This window comes from Tenrec ecaudatus, chromosome 3 (assembly GCF_050624435.1).
Source record: "Tenrec ecaudatus isolate mTenEca1 chromosome 3, mTenEca1.hap1, whole genome shotgun sequence".
Classification (NCBI taxonomy): domain Eukaryota; kingdom Metazoa; phylum Chordata; class Mammalia; order Afrosoricida; family Tenrecidae; genus Tenrec; species Tenrec ecaudatus.
The window spans coordinates 95,701,882-95,719,857 of NC_134532.1; the positions used below are offsets into that span (position 1 = coordinate 95,701,882).

At 43.5% G+C, this 17,976-nt stretch overlaps 1 pseudogene; it reads right to left on the reverse strand.

The window, feature by feature from the left end:
• Positions 1–16,689: 16,689 nt before the first annotated feature.
• On the reverse strand, positions 16,690–17,113 carry LOC142443468 (PDZ domain-containing protein 11 pseudogene; annotated as a pseudogene).
• Between the last annotated feature and the right edge of the window lie 863 nt (positions 17,114–17,976).

The window sequence follows — 17,976 nt, forward strand, 5'->3', positions numbered from 1 at the left end:
TTTCTTAAAAGGCAAATATATTAGCTTTCTGGATGAATCATCTACAAAGAGAATGGCAAGAGCATATGACATGAGAAATATGTGTGTGTAAATTCTGCCATGAGGAGGTATCAAGAGTAGCTTAAAATATGGGGCAATATCTTGATGCTGCTTTTGATGTGGCTTTGCTGCTATCCGGTTACACTCCAACTTCTTGGAGGAGAAGATGAAAATTAATAAGATTTTTATTTTTTCTAACTTAATTTATAAATATCACATAATTATTCCAATTAAAATGCTGACTGGATGTTTCTACTGACAATCTACAAAACAATTAATAGGCATATAGAAAAATAAACATGATGGAATCTAGCCTTGCTTATTAACATGCAGAAATAGACAAGTAACTCAAGAGAATGGAGTGGGTGAAGAATAAACTCATCACACAAAGGTAAGAAATTTATTTTCTTTTTCTTTTTTAAATCATTGTATTGGGGCCTCATACAACTCTTATCACAATTCATACATCTGCCTATTGTGTCTTTTGTACATTTGTTGCCATCATCATTTTCAAAACATTTTTTTTCTACTTGAGCCCTTGGTATCAGTTTCTCATTTTTTTCCTCACTCCCCCACCTCCCTCCCTCCCTTATGAACCCTTGATAATTTATAAATTATTATTATTATTTCATGTTTTATACCCACTTTTCTGTTGTCCATCCTCCTGGGGTGGGGTTATAAGTAGATCATTGTGACTGGTTTCCCCTATCTCCCCACACCTTCCCCTTACCCTCCTGGTATGGCTACTCTCAATATTGGTCCTGAGGAGGTTATCTGTCCTGGATTCCTTGTGTTTCTAGTTCTGATCTGTACTTATGTACATGCTCTAGTCTAGCCAGATTTGTAAGGTAGAATTGGGATTATGATGGGGGGCAGGGAGTAGCATTAAAGAACTAGAGGAAAGTTGTATGTCTCATCAGTGCTATACTGCACCGTGACTGGCTTTTCTCCTCCCTGAAACTCTTCTGTAAGGGGATGTCCAGATGAACTTTGGATCTCCACACTCTTCATTCACAATGATATTATTTTTTGTTCTGTATCTTTGATGCCCGACACCTTATCCTATCGACACTTTGTGATCGCACAGGCTGGTGTGTTTCTTCCATGTGAGCTTTGTTGATTCTCAGCTAGATGGCTGCTTGTTTATCTTTGAGCCTTTAAGACCCCAGACACTATATCTTTTGATAGCCGGGCACCATCATCTTTCTTCACCACATTTGCTTATGCATCGCTTCGTTTCCAGTGTTTGTGTTGGAAAGGTGAGCATCATGGAATGCCAGTTTAATAAAGCAAAGTGTTCTTTCATTGAGAGAGTGCTTGAGTGGAGGCCCAATGTCCATCTGCTACCTTAATACTAAACCTATAAATATATGTACATAGATCTATTTCCACATCATCATATATAAATAAATTTACATATGTACATGCCTGTATTTAGACCTCTATAAATGCCCTTTGCCTCCTAGTTCTTTCCTCTATTTCCTTTTACTTTCTGCTTGTCCCCCTATCATGCCCAGCCTTCATTTGGGTTTCAGTAATTCCTCTCAGTTACATTGCCCTTGATCAAGTCCTCCCAGGCCTCCTACACCCTCCTCATCATCGAATTTAGATCACTTATTGTTCCCTTGTCCCTTGGTTTGTTAACACCACTTCCTTTCCCCTACCTCCCCTTCTCCCATGTCCCCCTGAACCATCAGTCCCTTTGTTTTCTTCTCCAGATTGTTTATCCCGCCTATCTTATCTTGCTAGACATGCAGAGATAATAATATATACAAAAAGAAGACAGAACAGAGCAAAAAATCAAACAAACAAATAAAATGACCAAAAAAGGAAAGCCTACAAACAGTTCAAGATCTGTTTGTTGACCTTTAGGATTGTTTTCAGGTCAAGCCTGATGGGGTGTCATGCCCTGGCCCCAAAGTCTAATTTTGGTATTCTCTGGGGACTTCGTTGATCTGTTCCCATTGCTGTTCTATTGCACGCCCTTGGGCTAGAGGAATGGGCATTATGTGTCACTGGGTCAATCCCAATGCAGAGCACCTCACTTAGGAACTGCCAGTGAGCAGGAAGCTCCATGTTCGACAGAAAACAAAACTCATTTCTAGACTGAGTGGTTTCCTTTTAACTGCAGTCTAGTGCTTTAGGGAACTTGTGGTTTCACAGTTCACCACCAAAATTCACTTACCAACCCAACCAAAATGACCATTATCAATGAGTATGTGTGTCTGGTGATCATTGTGAGAGGATCTCTGTGCTGAAGCCCAACAAATGGCTCATTATATAAAATTTAAATTAAGCCAAGGAATTTCATATGCTCATATCTGTCCATGCAATTATCACAATGATACTGATCCCTGATCATTTAGATAGTGTATTCACTAAGGAGCCCTGCTAATGCAGTGATTAAGTATCAAACTGTTAACCAAAAAGTTATCGCTTCAAACCTACCTGCTGATTCATGCGATAAAAAACCTGGCAATGTGCTCCTATAAAGATTCAAGTAAGTAAAGTCACGCTCATCGAGTTGATGCGGATTCACAGGGATCCTATATTGTTTCCAACGGGAGCAAACCGTCTCAGTTTTCTCTTGCAGGCTGACGGCTTGGTTTGAACCTCCGAATGATTACAGCCTAAGAAAAGCCCTGAAGCAGTGCAAACCTGTCCGGCAGGGTTGCTGGGAAACAGAATGAACCCAATGACAAGCAGCAACATTTTTCACTACTGAGAGGGGGAGACTTTACCAACTACCATGATCCGAATTCTACCTTGCAGGGCTGGATAGGACAGAGGCTGTACACTGGTACATGAGGGTTGGAGGTACAGGGAATCCAGGGTGGATGATACCTTCAGGACCAAGGGTGTGAGGGACGATGCTGGGAGAGTGGAGGGTGAGTGGGTTGGAAAGGGGGAACTGATTACAAGGATCCACATGTGACCTCTTCCCTGGGAGAGGGACAGCAGAGAAGGGGGTTAGGGAGACTCCGGAAAGGGCAAGATATGACAAAATAACGAGGTATAAATTACCAAGGGCATATGAGGGAGGGGGGAATGGGGAGGGAGGGGGGGGAAAAAAGAGGACCTGATGCAAGGGGCTTAAGTGGAGAGCAAATGCCTTGAGAATGATTGGGGCAGGGAATGTATGGATGTGCTTTATACAATTGATGTATGTATATGTATGGATTGTGGTAAGAGTTGTTTGAGTCCCTAAAAAAATGTAAAAGAAGAAAAGAGAAAAAAATGATTAGGGCAAAGACTGTACAGATGTGCTTTATACAATTGATGTATGTATATGTATGAACTGTGAAAAGAATTGTATCAGCCCCAATAAATTGTTAAAATAAATAACTAAATAACTAAATTTTTTTTAAAAAGTGAAATTTCTGACAAAGCACTCTAGGTGTTATTTTTTTAGCGTACAGATTTCTAAACAGTTTACCGCACAGCCATGGCAGTGAGTAAACCGAAAGGGAGTAAAAATCCCTGCTTCCACGGCACTCACACTTTAAAACAACTTCCTACTATCAAGATGTCTTCCGAAACTAACAGGATCAAGGATGGTGAGATTTGGGCTTGCTTTCACCGGACACATGATCAGGAAAAACCAATCATTAAAAAGGACAGCCTCCTTATTAGAGGGCCAGCGACCGAGGGGGAGGGGGGGTGACAAAAGCAGGGAGATTCTCAGTGAGATGCATAGACCATGAACAAGGTGCAAGACCAGGCAACATTTTGTTCTTTTGTACATAAGGGGGCAGCTTATTGTAACCTACTCAATGGCAACTAACAAGATCACTTTGAAACCAGTTTAGAAAGATTGTGCCCCTTCTGAACAAGGTACCAATTATAAGCCACACCTGCTGGCTGCCAACTAGCAACCAAACCTATGGAGTCCATTTTGATTCTTAGTGACCCCACAGGACAGAGTAGAAGAACTGCCCCATAGGCTTCCAAGGGCTATACCTTTTATGGAAGCTGTCACCTCTTTCTCCCTCAGAGAAGCTAGTACATACAAACTGTTAGTAGCCTGTCCCTAACAACTGCACTTTCAGGGCTGTCTCAAATGGAAATGAAGCAGGAATTCAGCGTTCCAGGTCAATGCTTGGACTTAGAGCAATGATGAAAGAATGCATGAGTTGAATGAAAAACAGATGATCTTTGCATCTGGAACCTTAGAGAAACCTCTCTGGTATAGCTGAGGCAGTCACCAGTTCACAGATGCAGGTGTGTGCAGGTCCTCCCTGCCCTGTCAGAGAGCATGTTGGGACAACTGGTGGGTGCATCGTCTGTGACCATGTGACAGGTGAAATCCAGTTCCTTTTAAGGAAAAGGGAAATGGATCAGGAGCATTTCACGCGTACAAATGTTTGTAATAGAATTAGAGACCAAACCAACATCTGCATCTTCATATAAATCCTCAAGATTGAAATACTTCAGCAATCTGCATTCTAATGCATTTTATTTACTCCACCATCAAGATCTCAGAACAACAATCCATCTGCTTTCTGTTTGATCTGCACGGAAAATAATCCAAGTGCCACAAAACCATTGCTCATTCAGATTTTTCCTTTGACGATTTGTATTCCTGTAGCTGGAGTCCCCCTGGGGCGGGGGAGCGGCTGTCTGCTAACAGAAAAGTTGCAGGTTCAAATCCTCAGAGGGGCGCTTTGAAAGAAAGACCTGGTCCTCGCCGTTTTTTAAAAAATAGTCCTTGAAAACCCCGAGGAGTGAAGTTCTACTCCGAGAAACGGGTCACTCTATGGAATAAAATCCATGCCAACTGGTATCCTGGCAGGAGCGTGAGCACACGCTGTCAACAAAGCCAGGACGTGAAAACTATGTTCTATGTGTGGACACTTCATTGGCTTCACATTAGATTGACTTCGGGTGTGTCCCCATTGTTCCAGAAGGCAGCCCCGGTATCTGAGGGTGGGAGTGCGAATGGCTGGAAAATCCGTCTTGCTAACTGTCCCCAGGCTCAGAGGCTGTATGAGCGAGCGCAGCCTTTCCCTTTTCTGATACTCCGAGCATGTGTGCGTGCGCTCTCCCACGGTCTGATGCTGGACATATTCACAGTCACAGCTGTGGATCAGAAACACATGTGCGCCCCTAAGCAGAGGCCATCCTCGGGGCTCTGGGGCCCCAGGTGAGCGTCTTGCACGGTGCTCAGTGGGCCAGAACTTCCCTGCGAAGCAGCAGGGGTCCGGAAGACGGGACTTGCCCTGCCCCTGCCCTTGAGGCTCAAGGCGCTTCCTAAACGCCTGAACTTGATGTTTAACATTAAAAAAGAAGGAAGAAGAGGGTGGGGCCTCTGAAAAACAGTTCTTCCAGGTATTTTGCACAAATGTCCCCGGGCAACTCCTTGCCCGAATGGCCCTTGTAGTTGCGTGGGTTTTCCATTACACTTGGGGGTGGGGGGTTCCACAGGGTTGACCAGGCCATTCGCATCTCCCGGTCTCTGCTGACAAGGCGACAAGTGGGACTAGCAACAGTTAAAAGAACGGACTACCTTAAGTAAATGCAAAAGCGCATTTCCAGCTTTTTAAACAAAGGGGTTCGGCACCATCTGTCCCCGGCTGGGTGCCCCCTGCCCCGCACTGAGAGGATTTGCGCGGGATTCAAGTGCACCTTATAGATTAAATAGTCGCTCGGCGGCTGAGACCCGGTCGCCCAGACAATGGCCGCGCGGAGAACCCCTTCCCCCTTGCTTCCTGTCGAGTGTTCTGCCTGACTACACAAACTGAATGCGCGCGCCTCCCCCGTGGCAAGAAGTGGACTTGACCGGAGCTAAAACCAACAAAGGCAGATTCTGGTGGGAGCTGCGGAAGCGCCGGGCACTGAGTCAACAAGCGGGTCGCATTGAAATGCAAATGGTCGCGGCCGCGGCCCCTCCCGCCCTGAACTTCTCACCCCCCGCGCCGCGCGGCCCTGAATGGCCCCATTGAGGAGCCTGCACTGGGCCGGCCCCAAGCACTGGGCCACCGCGAGCTGGTTCGGGTCATCCTTTTCATTTCCGCCACGCATCACCCCACCGTCATCACTCACCCTCTCAAGAGCTCAGAGAGGATCCACGGTCTTAAATCAAGTTGCCCCTGATAAGCGGCCAAGGACCAGAATTCTAAGTCTGATGTTACTTTCCGGAAAGTCCAAAGCCCCATGGTGTTGGTTAGCTATTTTTCTTCACCCACCCCCCACCCCACCCCACCCCCCTAGGTTTTTCCTCACTTATACACAAGTACTGTTTACTCACTTAAACCCTGTTCTCTTTTTAATCAGATTTAAGAACTCGATTTCTTAAACTAGAACTAGCTTTACAGGTGCTAGATGGTTCTGGCAATGCTGTGTATTCAGAGTGGGATGGCTCACCTCTGGGTCAGTCGTTCAAGTCCACCAGCCGCTTCTAGGGACAAGGAGGAGGTTGGCTTCTCCAGTAGAGAATTACAGTCTTAAAAACCATAAGGAGCAAGTTCGCCTCCGTGGCAATGGGTTTGGTTTGGGGGTTTAAATGGGACTTTCTGGTTTAAAAGGATTCCCTGATGCTCTGTGTACACTTTTTTTTTAAAAAAGAAAGAAAGACAAATCCTATTCAGTATTTGATTACTGCCTCCCCCTTTCTTCATCCCCTGTCTCTTGCTTTACTCAGACAAGGGACTGTTACAGGTTTTCTCCACTATCGAAAGTAGAGCATTCCTATAAAACTTTGGTAAAACAAAACAAAACTGCCCTCTGGTAAACCTAAATCTTTCGAAGAAGAGGTAGCCTCATCATTCTCCAGAGGAAATCCTGGTGGGGTTTGAACAACCAACCCTGAGGTGAGCAGTCCAAACTCACCAGACAGCCCCACCAGAGCTCCTTCCTAAGGCAAAATGGTGCAACGGAAGACGCTATTACCATTAACTTAGTGGAGAAAACGTTTGAGCATTCCCAGGCCTCAAAATAACCTACTACAGCACACCTAGAAACACTTAAAACCTAACATAACCCCAACATACAGTGTTCATAGACCAGGTGAAAGCTTCGGTGGCTTGATGCTCTCCTTGATGCTGAGTGTAGTTTCCAGGGAGGAGCTCAGCGAAACCACTCTCACTGCCCCAATCTTTACCAAAACTTAAGCAACAACAACAAAACCCAATTCCATTTATTGACCTAGGTACTATTACATTGCTAGGAATCATTTTTAAAGCAAGTAAATGATATTTTAAAATGTTTGCAAGGGAAATAAAGAGACCCTAAATTCAAACAGAAATTTAAAAAGCATCATTTGTTAAGTCTTAAATAGGTCAAAGAAGAAGAAAAGAAACACTCACTGTCTTCCAGTTGATGGGAACTCAAAGTGACTCCTTAGGACAGGGTAGAAATTCCCCTGTGAGTTCTGAGACTGGAACTCTACCTGAGTAGAAAGCCTGGCCTTTCTCCCGAAGTACCCCTGGTGGTTTCAGACTGGAGACCTTGGACAAAGACAGAGGAAATGACAAATCATCTGAACGAGGGAGACTATCAACATGAGGACATATGGCATCCAAGATGCACAGAAATGCAGCCATTTAAACAGAACACAGAGAAACGAAAAATCATGACTGGCAGCAGATCAATTCATCACAGTCAGCAACAGGCTTACCAAAGCAGAGAAAGGGGTCAGGATTTCCGTGCATACCCTAGGGCAGACTGGAAACATTTACAAGTTTGGTTGAGGGCCCTCCCACCAAGGTGATCAGGGTATGACTAATAACGATGTGACCCCAGTCCTGCAATTTCCATCAAGGGCACCTCCAGGCATATCCCCCAGCACAAGACTCCCCCCCACCCCACCCCACCCCCAACTAGCCAGCCAGCCAGCCAGCCAAGTAGTAAATATCTAATTTCAAACACACTCTGCCTGAGGGCAGGGCTTTTCACAGAGCTGGTGAATGGTCAAAAAGAATTCAGAAGAGGTTAAATCTCTGAGAGGACTCCAAATAAAATTAGAGCTCTCCCCATACACCATGTTATTGTTGTTTGGTGCCAGGAAGTTGGTTCCAACACACAAAGACCCTCTCTGTACAACGGAACAGAAAACTGCCCGGTTCTGCTCGCAAAGGCTATGCTTGGTGCCTTTGTTGGCAGCCCCGGGTCAGTCCATCACCTTGAGTGTCTTCGTTTCATTTTTATCTCCTCCACTGACCTCCTGCTTTGACAAGCTGGCCTGTGGCTGCTAACCACCCGCCATTCCCATAAGGATTTGTAGCTGGGGAAACTGGCAGGTGCAGCTCTGTGTCCTATAGGGTCAATCTGAATCAGAATTGACTCAAAAATACTGAGTTTGAGTTGTTTTTCTGTCATTGTTGTTTGGCAGGGGGGCGGGGAGACAAAAGGGTTTCTACTTTGCCAGTCAAGAACTGGCTTCTGATGAACTATCCAAAGTATGTGAGACAAGCCTCGGCATCTTTGACGCTAAGAGCATTTCTGTATTTTTCATCATTCTATTGGGGGCTCTAAGGAACATTTCTTAGCTAGCTATACTTCTTTCAAGATAGATTTGTTTGTTCTTCTGGAAATTCTTATTTCTTTTTTTTTTTAAATCATTTTATTAGGGGCTCATACAAACTCGTATCACAATCCAGACATACATCAATTGTGTAGAGCACATTTGTACATTCATTGCCTTCATCATTCTCAAAACATTTACTCTCCACTTAAGCCCCTGGCATCAGTTCCTCATTTCCCCCCTCCCTCCCTCTCCCCCTCCCTCATGATTGTTTATTTATAAATTATTATTTATAATAATAATTGATTATTTATAAATTATTATTTTGTCATATCTTGCCCTGTCCAATGTCTCCCTTCACCCACTTTTCTGTTGTATGTCCCCCAGGGAGGAGGTCACATGTAGATTCCTGTAATCGGTTCCCCTTTTCCAACCCACCCTCCCTCCACCCTCCCAGTATCACCACTCACACCATGGGTCCTGAAGGGATCATCCACCCTGGAGTCCCTGTGTTTCCAGTTCCTATCTGTACCAGTGTACATCCTCTGGTCTAGCCAGATTTGCAAGGTAGAATTGAGATAATGATAGGGTGTGTGTGTGTGGGGGGTAGCATTTAGGAACTAGAGGAAAGTTGTATGTTTCATTGTTGCTACATTGGGCCCTGACTGGCTCCTCTCCTCTCTGAGGCCCTTCTGTAAGGGGATGTCCAGTGGCCTACAAATGGGCTTTGGGTCTCCACTCTGCACCCCCATCCTCGTTCACAATGATATGATTTTTTGTTCTGATGATGCTTGATACCTGATCCCTTAAACATCTTGTGATCGCACAGGCTGGTGTACTTCTTCCATGTCGCTTTGTTGATTCTGAGCTAGATGGTCGCTTGTTTACCTTTAAGCCTTTAAGACCCCAGATGCTATATCTTTTGATAGCCAGGCACCATCCTCTTTCTTTGCCACATTTGCTGATACACCCATTTGTCTTCAGTGATCGTACCATGGAGGTGAGCACACAATTATATGATTTTTCTTTCTTTGATGCCTGATAATTGTTCCCTTCGGCACCTCATAATCACACAGGCTGGTGTGATTCCTCCATATGGGCTTTGTTGCTTCTGAGCTAGATGGCTACTTGTTTACCTTCAAGCCTTTAAGACATCAGATGCTATATCTTTTGATAGCTGGGCACCATCAGCTTTCACCACATTTGCTTGTTCACCTGCTTTGTCTTCAGTGATTGTGTCGGGAAGGTGAGAATCATAGAATGCCAATTTAATAGAAGAAAGTATTCTTGCATTGAGGGAGTACTTGAGTGGAAGCCCAATGTCCTTCTGCTACTTTAACCTCCCTGGCGGTAATGCAGAGTGCAGCTTGGGGTAAATGTTAACTGTCAAAAGTGGTAACCCCAAGCCACACACAGGATTACACTGCAGAGAAGCCCCTTAACAAAATTATTGACATAATTAGACCACCAGGGAGGTTAATACTAAACCTATAAATATATGCACATAGATCTATTTCCCCATCCTCATATATAAATATATTTACATATGTACATGTCTTTATTTAGACCTCTATATATGCCCTTTGCCTCCTAGCTCTTTCCTCTATTGACTGACTTTCCTCTTGTCCCACTAGCATACTCAGTCTTCATTTGGGTTTCAGTAATTCCTCTTGGCTACGTTACCCTTGATCATGCCCTACCAGGCCTCCACCAGACCTCCTACACCCTCCTCACCACCGATTTGGATCACTTGTTGTTCCCTTGTCCCTGGGTTTGTTAAACACCACTCCCTTTTCCCCACCTCCCCCTCTCCCATGTCTCCCTGGGACTGTCGGTCCCCTTGTTTTCTCCTATAGATTGTTCATCCAGTCTATCTTATTTAGACAGACCTGTGGAGATAATAACATGCACAAAAACAAGACAGAGCAAAACCAAGCAACAATGTACAACAAAACAACAGCAACAAACCAATGACCAAAAAAAAAAAAAAAAAAAGCACACACAAGAAAGAAAAGTTTGTAGTTAGTTCAAGGACTGTTTGTGGGGAAGTGCTTTCAATAGTCATCACCAACACCATAGTTCAAATGTATCAATGCTTCCACAGTCTTCTTATTCATTGTCCAACTTACACACACATATGACGACATTGAAAACACATAGCTTGGAGCAGGTGCACCCTGTCCTTCAAAGTGACCTCTTGGCTTACTAACCCTTACTGATGGCAGCTGTCAGGTGCCATCGAGAGATTTCCAAATCACAGCGACCCCGCGGGACCCTGTCCGGTCTGTGCCGCCCTCATATGTGTCCTTATGTTTGAGCCCATTGTTGCAGCCACAGTGTCTATTCTTTTTTTTTTTTTTTAAAGCCTTCCTCTTCTTCGATGTCCTGCTACTTAGAAGCATGATGCCTTTCTCCAGGGACTGGTCCATTAGACGAAGTCTCATCGTCTTAGCCTTGAAGGAGCCGTCCTTCTTTCAAAACAGATTTCTTTGTTCTTTTCTCAGTTCATGGTATTTTCAATATTCTTTGCCAGTACCATGATTCAAAGGCATTGACTTTCCTTCAGTCTTCCTTATGCAATGTCCAACTTCTGCATGCACACGAGACAACTAAAGACACCATGGTTTAGGTCAGACACACCTAAGTCCTCAAAATAACCTGCTTAATTTTCAACACGTTAACTTGGTCTTGTGCAGCAGATGAATGCAATGCAATGTCTTTTGATCTCTTGCCTGCTGCTCCCATGAACATTGACTGTGGATCCAAGCAAGACAAAATATTGGCGTCGATCTTTTCTCTATTCATCATGATGTTTCTATTGATGTAATTGTGAGGCTTGTCGTCTTCTTTACATTGATTTGCAATCCACACTGAAGGCTGCGATCCTTGATCATCATCAGCAAGGGCTTCAAGTCCTCCTCACTTTCAGCAAGCAAGGTTGTGTCCTCTTTATATCGCAGATTGTTGATAAGCTTTCCTCCAGTTCTGATGCCACATTCTTCTTCATATAACACACCTTTTCTGATGATTTGCTCAGCATACAGATGGAATAAAATAGAGGATGCAATCCTGGTGCCCACCTTTCCTGATTTTAGACCATGAGATAGCCTCTTTTTCTGTTAGCACAACTGCCTCTTGACCCATGCACAATTAAGTGTTCAGGAATTTCCATTTTTCTCAAGGTTGTCCATAATTTGCTAGGAACCACGCAGTCAAAAGCCCTGGAATAGTCAATGAAACACAAGTAAACATCTTTCTTTTATTCTCTGCCTTCAGCCAAGATGCAGCTGACAACAATGATATCCTTTGTTCCACATCCTCTTCTGCTGAACCTCCGGTAACGCCTTGTCAATGTATTGCTGCCACCATTGTTGGATGGTCTTCGGCAAAGTTTTACTGGCATGTGAAAGCAATGATATTGTCCTATAATTGGAGCTTCCTATTAGTCACCTTTCTTTGGAATGGGTACAAATATGGATCTCTTCCACTCAGTTGGCCAAGTAGCTGTCTTCTAAATTTTGTGGCATAGACTAGTAAGTGTTTCCTGTGCTTCAAGAGCTTCTTGAAATATTTTCATTGATATTCCCTTAATTCCTGAAGACTTGGGTTGGTAAATGCTTTCAGTGCAGCTTGGACTTTTTCCTCCAGTACCATTGGTTTTTGCTAATATATTACCTCCTGAAGTGATTAAATATTGACTAGCTCTTTTTGGTAGAGTGACTGTGTGTATTGTATTCTTTGTATCTTCTTTGGATGCTCCTGAATCATTCAATATTTTGCTCATGACGTCATTCGACATTGCCACTCAAGGCTTGAACTTTTCCTTGAGTTACTTTAAGATACATGTTCTTCCTTTGGGGGGGTTTTATTCTAAGTGTTTGCACATTTTTCCATAATATTTGACTTTTTCTTTTCAAGCTGCCCTTGGAAAATTTCTGTTCAGCTCTTTAACTTCATCGTATCTTCGATTTGCTTTAGCTACTCTACAATTAAGAGCAAGTTTCAAAGTCTCTTCTGACATCCACCTTGATCTTATCTTTCTTTCCTGCCTTTTTAATGACCTTTGCTTTCTTCATGAATGAGATGTTCTTGGTGTCCTCACACAGCTGGTCAGCAAATCTGTTATTGAAATGTTCTCACAATTCAGTGGGATAGGCTCAGGAGTGTATTTTGGCTCTCACGGACTGGTTTTCATTTTCTTCGACTTCAACAATAACTTATATATGAACTACTCTGGTGGTTTCTTCCACAGTCAGCCCTTGGCCTCGTTTTATCTGTTGATATTGAGCTTCTCCATCTTCTCTTCCCACAGATGTAGTCAATTTAATGTTGGTGTCTTCCATCTGGCGAAGGCTATGTGTATAGTTCAGTTTGTGCTATTAAAAAGATAATTGCTATGAACAAGTCATTGCTCTTGCACAATTTTCTCTTGCAATTTCCAGCTTTGTTTCTATCAAGACCACATTTTCCAACTACTGTTTCTCTTTGTTTCCAACTTTTGCATTCCAATCACCGATAATTATCGATGCATCTTTATTCCATTTCAGACTAAAGAAATTGGGGAAATTCTTTTTAATTTTTATTAATTTTTTATTAAATACTTTTATTGGGGCTCTTACCTCTTATCACAATGATTACATTCATCCATTGTGTCAAGCATTTGCACATATGCCACCAGCAATCATTTTCAAAGCATTCTCTTCTCATTTGAGCTCCTGATATCAGCTCTCCATTTTTTCCACCTCCTGCCCCTGCCCTCCACGAACCCTTGATAAGTTATAAATTATTATTTTCATATCTTCCATCATCTTCCATCACCCCTCACCCACTTTTCTGTTGTTTGTCCCCCTGGGAGGGGGTTATAGTTTGATTCCTTGTGATCAATTTCCCATTCTCCTCCCATCTTCCCCTTATCCTCCTGGTAGCTCTACTTTCATTGTGACCCTAAGGGGTTTATCTATCCTGAATTCCCTGTACTGTGGGCTTTTATCTGTAGCAGGGTGCATGCTCTGGTCCAATCCAATTCATACGGTAGAATTGAGGTCATGATAGTGGGGGGAAAGAAACACCAAAGAACTAGAAAAATGTTGTATGTTTCATCGGTGCTATACTGCACCCTGACTGACTCATCTCTTCCTTGTGATATTTCTGTGAGGGGATGTCCAATTGTCCACAGATGGGCTTTGGGTCTCTACTCCACACTCCCCTACCCCCCATTCACATTGGGTATGATTTTTTTCAATCATTTTATTGGGGCTCATACAACTCTTATCACTATATATACAGCCATGTATCAAGCACATTTGTACATTTGTTGCCATCATCATTCTCAAAACATTTGCTTTCTACTTGATCCCTTGGTATCAGCTCCTCATTTAAAAAAAATCATATTATTAGGGGCTCATACAACTCCTATCACAATCCATACATACATCAAATTGTGTAAAGCACATTTGTACATTCGTTGCCCTCATCATTCTCAAAACATTTGCTCTCCACCCAAGACCCTGGCATTAGGTCCTCATTTTTTCACCTCCCTCCCCACTACTCCCTCCCTTATGAACCCTTGATAATTTATAAATTATTATTTTGTCATATCTTGCTCTGTCCCACGTCTCCCTTCCCCCACTATTCTGTTGTATGTCCCCCAGGGAGGAGGTCACATGTAGATCCTTGAAATCGGTTCCTGCTTTCCAACCCACCCTCCCTATTCCCTCCCAGTATCACCACTCACACCACTGTTCCTAATGGGATCATCTGCCCTGGCTTCCCTGTGTTTCCATTGGGTATAATTTTGTTCTGGGTCTTTGATGCCTGATACCTGATCCCATTGACACCTCATGATCACACAGATTGATGTGCTTCTTCCATGTAGGCTTTGTTGTTTCTCAGCTAGATGGCTGCTTGTTTATCTCTAATCCTTTAAACCCTAGATGCTATATCTTTTGATAGCCAGCCACCATCATCTTTCTTCACCACATTTGCTTATGTATGCACCCATTTTGTCTTCAGGATCATGTCAGGAAAGTGAGCATCACAGAAAGCCAGATTATAAGAACAAAGTGGTCTTGTGTTGAGGGAGTACTTGAGTCAAGGTCCAATATCCATCTGCAACCTTAATTCTTAACATATGGAGGAATACATAGTTCTATTCCCCTCTTGTTTTATATAAATATATTTACATATGTACATGCCTGTATTTAGACCTCTATAAATGTCCTTTGCTTCCTGGTTCTTTCCTCAATTTCCTTTCACTATCCTCTTGTAACACCTTTATGTTCTGCCTTCATTTGGGTTTAGTAATTCATTGCTGCTACATTGCCCTTGATTAAGCCCCACTAGGCATCCTACACTCTTCTCTCCATTGATTTTAGTTCACTTATCTTGTCCCTGGATGGTTCACACCACTCCCTCCTTTCTCCCCTACTCCCATATCACCCGCCCCGCCCCCCCCACCCAACCATTGGTCGGGTCCTTTTCATCTCCAAATTGTTTATCCTGCCGATCTTATCTCTGTGCATTGTCTGCTCCCAGCAGGAATATTATGCTTAGGGCTTGGTGGGCCAGGAATTCCTCTACTCCCTCTCCATCCCTCTGCATTTTTCCACTTGGTTCTAATCAGACTTGACCCTCTCCAAGCTGTAGTCCCAGTGCTGTCCTCTGAAGGGCATTCTTCTGAAGGGGGTGAGGGTGGGCCGAGCAGGGCGGGTATTCTTCAGTTTCTGCATCACTAGCGTTGATGCATGAATTTGAATACAAGTTGTATTGATTGGCTTGCCTTGAAGGCAGATAGATATAATCCTATCACAGACAGTATTGTACTTCAAGGCAACTCTTGGAGTGTCCTTTTTGACAATGAATGCAATGCTGCTCCTACTGATTGTGTCAATCCCTGAATAGTAAAGCATATGTTTTTCTGATTTCATCTCAGTATTGCCTAGGATGCCAGTCTTATGTGATCCATTTCATTTTTGATCATTTCCAATTTTCCTAGATTCATTCTTCATATGTTTCAGGTTCCAATTATTAGTCTATAGTTGCAGCTGTTAGTTCTCATTTTGGGTCGTGCCCCATCAGCAAATGAAGGTCCTAGAGGCTAGGTGCTGGTGGGCTTTACTCCATTCACTTCATTATGGTCTAATCTGTTTTGAGAAGGCACCTCTTCCGCGGTCATATTTTGAGGGGTTTCTGACCTGAGGGGCTCATTTTCTGGCGAGATAACAAAGTGTCGTTAACAAAGTTCTGCTTCCATTCATTAGACCATCTGTGTTGGACAACGTTTCAAAGTGGTGCATTAGGTTTTCAGCGCAAATTCCTCCAAAGTGGTCAGCGGATAGCCTGTTCTTAGTGTGGATGTGGTTCCGTTGACTGACCATGCTGGCGTCTGAAACACCAGTCACATTGCTCCCAGAATCCCAGCATCACGCAACTGATAGACAGGCGGTGGATTCTTTACCATAGGCTGTGGCAACGCAGTACACAGCCTTTAAACCAGTGGTTCTCAACCTTCCTAATGCCACAACCCTGACCCTTTCATACAGTTCCTCATGTGGTGGTGACCCCCAACCGTAAAATTATGTTCACTGCTACTTCATAACTAAATTTGCTACTGTTATGAATTGTCATGTAAATATCTGATATGCAGGATGTATTTGTATTGTTACAAACTGAACATAATTAAAGCATAGTGATTAATCACAAAACCAATGTGTAATTATATATTGTGAAATATTTTTTTGTTTCCTCGGCATTCATTTTACTTCTTTTTTGGGAGACTATAAGAAAGAGGAAAATCAGGATCCCACTGGAGTCTGAAGTGTATAGTGTAAGAAATAGTACGAGGATGAGATAATAGATTAAATGGAAGACATCCAGGATTATTTGTTCTACTCATTTCTACACTCTCATTGAACTGTTGGGTTTAAGTGCCTAGCACATGGTATTCAATAAATGCCAGGGTTTATTTTTTATCAGGGTTCCACATGCGCTAGGTTATTTTTAAAAACACCAACCTTTCTCTTCCAGAGAATGAAGCTTACCTAGAAAGCTAAGTCACTACTTTGGGTAATGCTGTTGGCTTTCCCTAACCTCAGCCTCCACTCTGCTAGAAAGGGCTGAGAGTTGAGTTTCCTTGGGGCCTAGACAGCTTGTCCAGGTAGATTTTACATGGAAGGTTGTGAGTTGCAACTCTAGTGCACAGTCCTCTCTTTTTGGCGATGACAATTGTACGGAAAGAAGCGTACACGCATGCTTATCTCACGGGCTGTTTTCAGGATCTCAACAGCCTTGCTGTGTTCAATGTCTTGGAAATCCACATCATTCACAGCTAAGACTTGGTCTCCTTCCTGAAGTCCTGCTCGATGTGCATCAGAGTCAGGAATCACCTTGGAGATGAAGATGCCCAGCTGGGATGCCTTTCCTCCGCGGATGTTAAATCCCAACTGAGCTCCAGGAGGCTTCTCCAATGTGATAATTAGAGGCAAAGACTGGGTCTGCTCACTGTTGTAGCCTGGGGTGATATACCCTCTCATGAGGAGGGGTCCACGCTGGCGGATTCTCATAGGCAGGCAGGAAAACCACCGGGTAGTCATCATAAGGGATCCGGCTGTCCATTTCCGGCAACGCCCAGCTCCCCGGTGACTCGGCCCACGCCAGCGGGTCGGAAAGCAGCAGCAGGGCGCCCGCCGACCTTCCCTTCCGGACCGAAATATTTATTTCTAATGACAAATAAACGAAATTTTGTCTGGAAGCATGATGTAGCATGGGTAACAGTCTTCATACTGGATACTTCATATGTGGACATATCTGCATGTGGGCCGTCCTGCAGTGTTTCAGTTCCTAAGACCATCGGAAATACGTGTTTTCCGATGGTCTTAGGCGAACCCTGTGAAGGAGTCATTTGACCCCCCAAAGGGGTTGTGAACACAGGTTGAGAACCGCTGCTTTAAACTGAGCTCAATCCATCCAGTCAATTCCAACTCCTTTCTAACACAAAAGATATCTGAAAATACAATATGCCTTTCTAAGGATACATGTTTAGCCCGTTCCTACAACTGCCATTTTCTACTCTTAGGAAATAAGAATTGGAATTTCACACTCACTAAAAACTCGCTACTATCAAGTTGATTGCAGTACCTAGGGCGGAGGAGAACTGCCCCTGTGGGTTTCCGTGGCAGCAAATCTTTTTACAGGAGCCAAAAGTCTCCTCTTCTCTCCTGTGGAGCACACTGACCCAGTACATGATCCCTGGGTCACCAGGGCTCCCCTGACAAAGCTAAGCAAGGTGATGTTTTTATCTCTAATTTTGTAAATTTACCAGATTATAAACTTATGTGAACACACAGTGGACATGTAGTTTACTCAAATCATACAGATTATTTTACTAAAAACCAACTATAGGAATATTACACTCTAGTGTCTTTGATTTTGCCTGGCTGAACAAAGCTCCCTCAGAGCAGCTGGTGAGCTGACTAGTA